The following is a 9,100-nucleotide window of genomic DNA, read 5'->3' on the forward strand; positions in this document are numbered from 1 at the left end:
CTAGTATCCAGAAGCTAGATACAATCCAGATTTCCCTCAACAGAGGTATGGGTACAGAAAATGTAGTACATTTACACAATGAAATACTACTCAGCTATTAAAAACAATGACTTCATGAAATTCATAGGCAAATGGATAGAAATTGAAAATATCATCCTGAGTCAAGTAACAGAATCACAGGAGAGCACTCATGGTATGTCGTGCTTTCTTGCATTATTCATTTTTATTCAGTGTCACAAGTCTCTATCTACTTCATAGTCAATCTAATGTTTATGATAATATTTCCATACTATCTCTTTCTGGTTATCATAGTCACTGAAAACTGTGGAAGTTGTTTACGATTTCAAATACTTTTAAATAGATTTTACGTGTACATAACCACTTCAAAAGATCACTATTCCATAAAGTTTTATGTCTAATAACCTTTATTATGATAAAACAATTACTTTGATATTATTAAGTAATATGACTAAAATTGTGTCTACATAAACCTTTAAAAGAACTGCCAAATAATGCTCAAGAAATATTCTCATTCATATAAACATGGAAAATTATATACACACACATACACATATTCTTTGAGATTAGATATAATATACTCATTATCTATTCTTGGTTCTGACATACTGCCATCATTTAGGGAGATAAGGAAATTGTATGAGTTGGAATCCAGTTATAAAAAGTAGATTACCATGACCAAATTTTTCCTTTAAAACCATCAAGTATGATGAGTTTAGCTATAAAAAGAACTAGTTAAATATGCTGAATTCTATAACTTGCAAAAAAAAAACCCTCCTCCTATGCGTATTCACCTGGGTATTGTAATCATGATGGTGGTTAAATTCTGACTAGAAGAGAAAGTAGCTATCCTCTTTAGGTTTATTGTTGTGATCTTTGTGACTACAGGAGCAGGTGATTCTTAAGCCACTGGAACTGGTTTGGGAACAAATTAAGGGGTAAGGGAGGAGGATGAGGTGGAGGAGGTGGAGGAGGCACCGGGTCGCAGTTTGTCAATATTTAAACAGACCATATCATGCATGAGTACAAGCTAGTGGTCCTTGGTTAAGGAGGCATGGGAAAGTCTGATCTGACAGTTCAGTGTGTTCAGGTAATTTTATTTTGAAAAATATGACCCATCGATAGAAGATTCCTACATAAAGCAAGTCAAAGTAGATTGCCAACAGTGTATGCTGGAAATCCTGGACACCTCAGGGACAGAACAATTTACAGCAATGAGGGATTTGTGTTTGAAGAATGGCCAAGGGTTTGCACTAGTTTATTCAATTACAGCTCAGTCTACATTTAATGACTTACAAGACTTGACAGAACAGATTTTACGGGTTAACGACACAGAAGCTGTTCCAATGATTTTGGTTGGCAATAAAAGTGACCTGGAAGATGAGCGGGTATTTAGCAAAGAACAAGACCAGGATTTAGCAAGACAATGGTGTAACTGTCCCTTTTTAGAATCTTCTGCAAAGTCAAAGATCAACGTTGATGAGATATTTTATGAGCTGTTCAGACAGATAAATAGAAAAGCACCAGTGGAAAAGAAGAAGCCTAAAGGGAAATCATGTCTGCTGCTCTATACCTAAAGTCAGCAGCAGCTCTGAGCCAGATTACAGAAATGAAGAACTGTTGCCTAATTGGAAAGTGCCAGCATTCCAGACTTCAAAAGCTAGACCTGAAGAGGCTTCTCCTGTTTTCTATATTATGTGAAGAGTTTAGATCTTATATTGGTTTGCACAAATTCCCTGGAGAAAAGTTCCGCTGTGCATATCTCCTGGAAATAAGATAGTATTTCTCCTTTGCAATAGCAGTTATAACAGATGTGAAATAAGATACTTGACTCTAATGCAATTATACAGAAGAGCATGGATGCATTTCAAATGTTAGATGTTACTACTATAATTAAATGATTTCATATTGACATTTTTATGATGACTCCTCCCTGCCAAGCACTAAAAGCTGAACCATGATACTTTATATCTGTAATGATATAGATTATGAAATTTCCCTTCAAACTCATTGCAGCAGATAACATTTTGAGTCATTGACTTCATTTTATATTTAAAAATTATGAAAATGTCATCTATCATTACATTATAATTAAAATTCTTTGTGCATATGCTTTGGAAAAATGGGTCTTTTATTGGGAAAACTGATTTTTCTGGCTTTCAAAGCTAAAATATATAACATACTAAACCAACACTAATATTGTTTCTTGTGTTTACTGTCAGATTAAATTACAGCTTCTATGGGTGAATAAATTTTAGTATGCTTTTTAAAAAAGAAATATATCTAATAAAAAAGAAAAAAGAAATAATTTAACAAGTTAATATTTATGACCTCTTTGTAATTGTAAAATTTATACCTATGTAAAGTGTGATCATTTCTTTTAAGGAAAAAATACTGGAGGCCTAGATAAAATTCTACAGGGGCAAAAAGCTTCTAGAATATTGCCTCCATCAGCTGATTAGGGCAATAAAACGTAGAGACAATTAAATGGGTTAAATAAAATTAATTTCATATATGATCATGTTTATGTTAGGTTTAACTGAGGAGGAAGAATACACATGTCGTCCTGAATGTGATTAGGAATGTCCCATATTGACAAAACTGTCAAATAAGAGAAATAAAATAATATTTTATTTAATTTAATCAACAAACAAAAATACAACTTTCAGATTTCAACATACCCAGGACAGAAAAAATCAAGTATACAAATTCAACAAATCTTTAAACTGATTACTGATGGTATGACAAACCACTGCAACTACATTTGAAGTCATTGTGGAGAGGTAAATAAATAACTGGGAGAGTAAATAAGTAAGTAAATGAGTAAATGAATAAATATATAAATAAGTGAATAATATTCTATATGACCCTGACATTTTACTCTTTCACCTATGCCTAAATGACTTGATATTCTGTAGACAGTTCAACCTGTTCATGCATCTTTGTTTAAAATAGCTAAGAAATTGAAAAGACCTAAATGACATTCAAATGAAGAACTGATAATGAAATCACAGAGGAATTCTATTTAGCTATAAAGATCAATGGGATTTTTAAATTTTCTTTTTGTCTTTTTTATTAATTATTCCATTTGTTTACATATCAGATGATATTCCACTACCTGTTTACACATCACCAACCCATCCATCCCACATCTGGCTTACACTCTCCCCTTTGCCTGTATGCTCCTTCACCCATCCACACTCTCTTGCCCCACTGCTCTAGCATCCCTCTATATTAGGGCATGAAACCTCCCTGGGACCAAGAGCCTCTCCTCCTATTGCTGTCAGGCAAGGCAATCCTCTGCTACATAAGAATTTGGAACTAACAATCCCTCCAGGTACACTCCTTGGTTGGTGATCTAGTCTTTAGAAGGATTGGGTTGTCAGGCCAATTCCAGGGTCCTCTAGTCCTTCCACAAGCTCAAGTCTAAGTGGCTTAAGGACCTCCACATAAAACCAGATATGCTGAATCCAATAGAAGAGAAAGTGGGGAAGAGCCTCGAATACCTTCTGTAGAGAATACAAATGACTTATGCCCTAAGACCAACAATCAACAAATTGGACCTCATAAAACTGAAAAGCTTTTGTAAGTCAAAGCATATTGTCAGTAGGGTAAAATAGTAACCCACAGATTGGGAAAAGATATTTACCAACTCTACATCTGAGAGATGACTAATATCTAAAATATACAAATAACTCAAGAAGGTAGACTCCAGAGAACTAAATAATCCCATTAAAAACTGTAATACAGAACTAAATAGAGAATTCATCATAAGGAGTTTCAGAAGGCTGAGAAGGAATTAAAGTCAAGTTCCAGTCACTATTAGGGATGCCAAGAGGTGCATGTTCACAGGAGCCTGATACAACTGTCTCTTGAGAGGCTCTTCCAGAGCCTGACAAATACAGAGGTGGATGGTCACAGCCAACCACTGGACTGAGAATGTGGTCCTCAATGGAGGATTTAGCTAAAGGACTGAGGCAGCTGAGGGGATTTGCAACATCATAAAAAGAAGAACAACATCAACCAACCAGACACCCCAGAGCTCCCAGGTACTAAAACATCAACCAAAGAGTACACATGGAGCAACCCATTGCTCCAACCACATATGTAGCAGAGGATGGACCTTGTCGGGTATCAATGGGAGGAGAGGCCATTGGTCCTGTGAAGGATCAATGCCCCAATGTAAGGGAATGCTAGGATGAGGAGGCAGGAAGGAGTACGTGGGTAGGTGGGGGAGCACTCTCATAAAAGCAGGGAATTGGAGGTTGAGGTAAATGGTTGCCAGAGGGGAAATGGGAAGGAGGATAATATTTGAAATGTAGAAAAAGAAAATATCCAATAAAAATGAGAAAAAAGTTAAAACCAGAATGGTCATACAAAAAAAATCACATAGAAAAATGTTGAAGAGCCTTAGTCATCAGGGAAATGCAAATCGTAAAGACCCAGAGATTCCATCTCACCCAAATCAGAATGGCCAACTTAAAAATCACAGGTGACAGCAGATGATGGCAAGAATATGGAGAAAGAGGAGCACTGCTCCATTGCAGTTGGAACTGTGAGTTGATGAAACCACTTTGGAAATCAATCTGGTGACTCTTGAGAAAATTGGAAATAGTTCCACCTGAAAATCAGCTATACCACTACTGGGCATATACAACCCCCCCCCCCAAATAAAAGCTCCAGCATATAACAAGGTTACATGCTCAACTGTGTTCTAAGAAGCATTATTTACAATTGCCAGAACATGGAATGAACCCCCCCTAAATAAAAGCTCTAATATCAAGAATGTACAAATAGAACCTCATTCCTCCTTTACCATTTCTAATGCAGCCTTTCCCTTTTTTATAGCCTGCTGACAGCATTTCTGATCTTCTAGGAAGCTATGCACTAAGCGCCATACCGGCCGAACCCCCACCTTTAAGGTTCCTTGCTCCCAAGCAAAATCTAAATCCTTCCCCAGCTTATCCCAGCTGCCCACCGTGAGATTCCCAGAGACAGTGAACCAAGGTGGAATGGCATTGCATTCGTTAGAAATCTCTCTATGGTGCTCCTTTTTATTTTTAGTTTCTTTCGCTCAAACAGCTCTTGAAGAGACAGAAAAATTGGACGAGACTCTGAGGTCCCCATGACAAAAACTTTCTATGCTGCTATGGCTAAATTCACTGCGCATCTTGCTACTTTCAGTTCACTGCTGCTGCAAACTTTACTTTTGGTTAGCTGCTACAGCAAACTTTACTTTCGGTTCACTGCTACCGCGAACTTTACTTTTGGTTCACTGCTACCATTAACTTTACTTGCTCACTACCCTGAGACTTTATACCCGCTTATTTCCTGTCGTCCTTGTCCCACCTTACCTTGGGAACTTTCCAGCGCTGCCCTGACTGCAAGAAGTTCTGATCTCAGGAGGATCACAGACGGGCCACCACTTGTTGCACCCAACCTCGACCAGCAAGGAAGACACGGCCAGAGGAGATCTTCTTCAAGCAGTTTTACTCAGGAACCTTGATACAATCTTCTGACCCCGGGGAGCCCCGCACCACACTTAAATAGCTAGCGCTGGCCAATCCTAGCAAGCCACTTGGGTCATGCAGATAGGCTGTCACTCTGCGAAGGCTAGCAGGCCAGGCAGGCATAGCCAAATAAGGATTTGTTTACTACAAGGAGAGCTCACCTTTGGGAGTGTGGAAGGCAGAAACCAGCGCCATCTTTGAGGTGCGGCACGTCGCATCTCCCTATACCCAGGTGCTCTAACAAACCCAGGATCATAGGTGAGGTGGTCACAACATCTGCCCCAACACCAAGATCTAGGAATGCAGGATCCCCTGCCCAGCCTTTGGCTAGGATGCCAGTTTAAACCAGTGCCCTGAGCAGAACTTTGGAACTGGCTCTGCAATCAGTCCAAGAAGACACAGAGGAAGCTCAAATCCCAAGTGCTCTAACATGCCCAGGATCACAGTATGAACCTGAATCCAGAGCAGATTTAGGGCTCTGGCTCTACATCCACTCTTACAACACCCAGAGGGAGCTCAAATAACAGGTGCTCTGAAATGCCTAGGACCACAGGATCACAGAGGAAGTTCCACTCCCAGGAGATCAGACACAACCAGCAGCACTGGAGCTCTGACACACCCAAGTTCAAAGCTGAGGCCACAACATCTTTCACAACACCCATAATTCCCCAAACTCCAGGGACTAGGGAAAAGAAAACCCCTGACAAGTCAAAGGATTGGGTCCCTTCAGGCTTGCAGCAGTGCCCAGTGAAAACCTAGGGCTCTGGCTCCCCACCCACTTTTGCAAGACCGTGAGAAAGCTTGCTTCTCAGTAGCTCTGAAAAAGCAGAATCTCAGGAGCTCAGTTACACTAGGATTTCAGGATGCCAGAGGCAGCATGAAACCAGGAGCTCTAATACACACCGAATCTCAGGATCACAGGATCTCAGAATGACAGGATCACAGAGACAGCTATACACCGAGGAGTTATGACACAACTAGGATCGTAGGACAGAAAGGCTCCAATCAGAGACAGCAAGAACAGGTAGCACTTGAGATAACCAGATGGGGAGGGAGAAGCAGAAGAACATAAGCTACAGAAACCAAGTGTATTTAGAATCATCAGAACCCAGTTCTTCTAGTACAACAAGTCCTAAATACACCATTACAAAAGAAAAGCAAGATTCTGATTAAAAATCACACCTAATGATGATGATAGAGGACTTTAGGAAGCACATAAATAAATGCCTTAAAGAAATACAGGAGAACACAGGTAAACAGGCAGAAGACTATAAAGAGGAAATACATAAATCACAAAAAGATTTTAAGAAAAACACAGCCAAACAAATTAAGGAATTGAACAATACCATCCAGGATCTAAAAATGGAAATAGAAACAATAAAGGAATCAACAAGGGAAACAACACTGAAGAAAGAAAACCTAGGAAAGAGATTAGGAGTCATAGAAACAAGCATCACCAACAGAACACAAAAGATAGAAAAGAGAATCTTAGGTGAAGATAGCATAGAAAACATAGACATGACGGTCAAAGAAAATGCAAAATATCCAGGAAATCCAGGACATAATGAGAATAACAAAGCAAAGGTGAATATGTATAGGAGAGAGTACAGATTCCCAAATTACAGGTTCAGTAATATGTTCAACAAGATTATAGAAGAAAATTTCCCTAACCAAAAGAAAGGGATGCACGTGAACATACAAGAAACCTCCAGAACTCCAAGTACACTTGACCATAAAAGAAACTCCACCAATCACAGAATAATCAAAACACCAAATCCACAAAGCAAAGAAAGAATATTAAAAGCAGTAAGGAAAAAAAGGCAAGTAACATATAGAGTCAGACTTATCAGAATTTCCTCAGACATCTCTCTAGAGACAAGGAAAGCCAGACAATCCTGGGTTGATGTCTCATGAACACTAGAACACAAATGCCACCCCAGACTACTTAATATACCCAGCAAAACTCTCAATTAACATCAAAGAAGAAAGCAAGATTTCAATGACAAAGCAAAATTTACACAATAATTTTCCACAAATCAAGCCCTACAATGGATAATAATTGGAAAGCTCCAACACAAGGAGGGAAGCTACACACTAGGAAAAGCAAGAAAATAATCTTCTTTCAACAAAACATAAAGAAGGCAGACATGCGAGCATAATTTCACCTCCATCAACAAAAATAACAGGAAACAACATACACTATTCCTTAATATCTCTTGACATCAATGAACTCAGTTCCCCAATAGCAAGACATACACTAACAGACTGGAGACCTAAAAAGAACCCAGCATTTTGCTAGATAAAGGAAACACACCTCAGTGATAAAGATTGATACTCTCTGAGAGTAAAATGTTAGAAAAAATATTCCCAGGAAATGGTCCCAAGAAACAAGCTGAAGTAGTCATCCCAATATTAAATAAAATTGATTTTTATCCAAAAGTTATTTAAAAAGATAAGAAAGGTCACTTCATACTCTTCAAAGAAAAAAATGTACCAAGGTAAACTATTAAGAACAACTATGATTGAAACGTGAGGGCAACCACATTCATAAAAAACAATTTTACTGAAGTTTATAGCACATATTGCACCTCACTAAATAATAGTGGGAATCTAAAACACCCCACTCTCGTCAATGGACACATCATGGAAACAGAAACTAAACAGAGACACATTGAAACTAGTGGAAGTTATAACAAAATGGATTTAACAGATAACTATAGAACATTTCATTCTAAAACCAAAGACTGTACCTGCTTCTCAGCACCTCAAGGTATCTTCTCCAAAATTGACCATAAAATTGGTCACACATCAGTCCTCAATAGATACAAGAAGATTGAAATAATCCCATACATCCTGTTAGATCACTACAGACTAAGGCTGGTCTTCAATAGCAACAAAAACAACAGAAGATTCTGATAGTCCTGGAAGATGAACACTGCTCTACTCAGTAAAACCTTGGTCCAGGAAGAAATAAAGAGAGAAATTAAAGACTTTTTTAATTTATTGAAAATGAAGGCACAACATAGCAAGACATATGGGATGCAATGGAAGTAGTGCTAAGAGGAAAAATCATAGCTTTGAGTGTGTCTCCAAAAGAAGCTGGAGAGAACATGCACTTGGAGCTTGACAGCATACCTGAAAGCTCTAGAAGAAAAAGAAGCAAATGAACCCAAGAGGAGTGGAGAAGGAATAATCAAACTCAAAGCTGAAATCAATGAAGTAGAAACAAACAAACAAACAAACAAAATTTTCATAGAATCAACAAAACCAGGAACTGGTTCTTTGAGAAAATCAAGAATATAGCTAAATCCTTAGCCAGACTGAAAAGAGGGCACAGAGGCAGTATCCAAATTAAAGAATAAGAAATGAAAATGGACACATAACAACAGAAACTGAGGAAAATGTTTAAAACATATTGTCAGATCCTACCAACAATGCCTATACCCAACAAAACAGGAAAATTTGGATGAAAAGCACAATGTTTTAGGCAGATACCAGGTACAAAAGTTAAATCAGAATCAGGAAAACCATCTAAACACTATCATATCCCCAAAAGAAATCGAAAGAGTCAT

The 9,100-nt window shown here is 38.1% G+C and overlaps 1 pseudogene; it reads left to right on the forward strand.

Moving 5' to 3' along the window:
* The first annotated feature begins 1,033 nt into the window (after positions 1 to 1,033).
* Positions 1,034 to 1,961, forward strand: Rab1a-ps6 (RAB1A, member RAS oncogene family, pseudogene 6; annotated as a pseudogene).
* Positions 1,962 to 9,100: the final 7,139 nt, after the last annotated feature.

The sequence above is a fragment of the Rattus norvegicus genome, chromosome 8, assembly GCF_036323735.1.
Source record: "Rattus norvegicus strain BN/NHsdMcwi chromosome 8, GRCr8, whole genome shotgun sequence".
Lineage (NCBI taxonomy): Eukaryota > Metazoa > Chordata > Mammalia > Rodentia > Muridae > Rattus > Rattus norvegicus.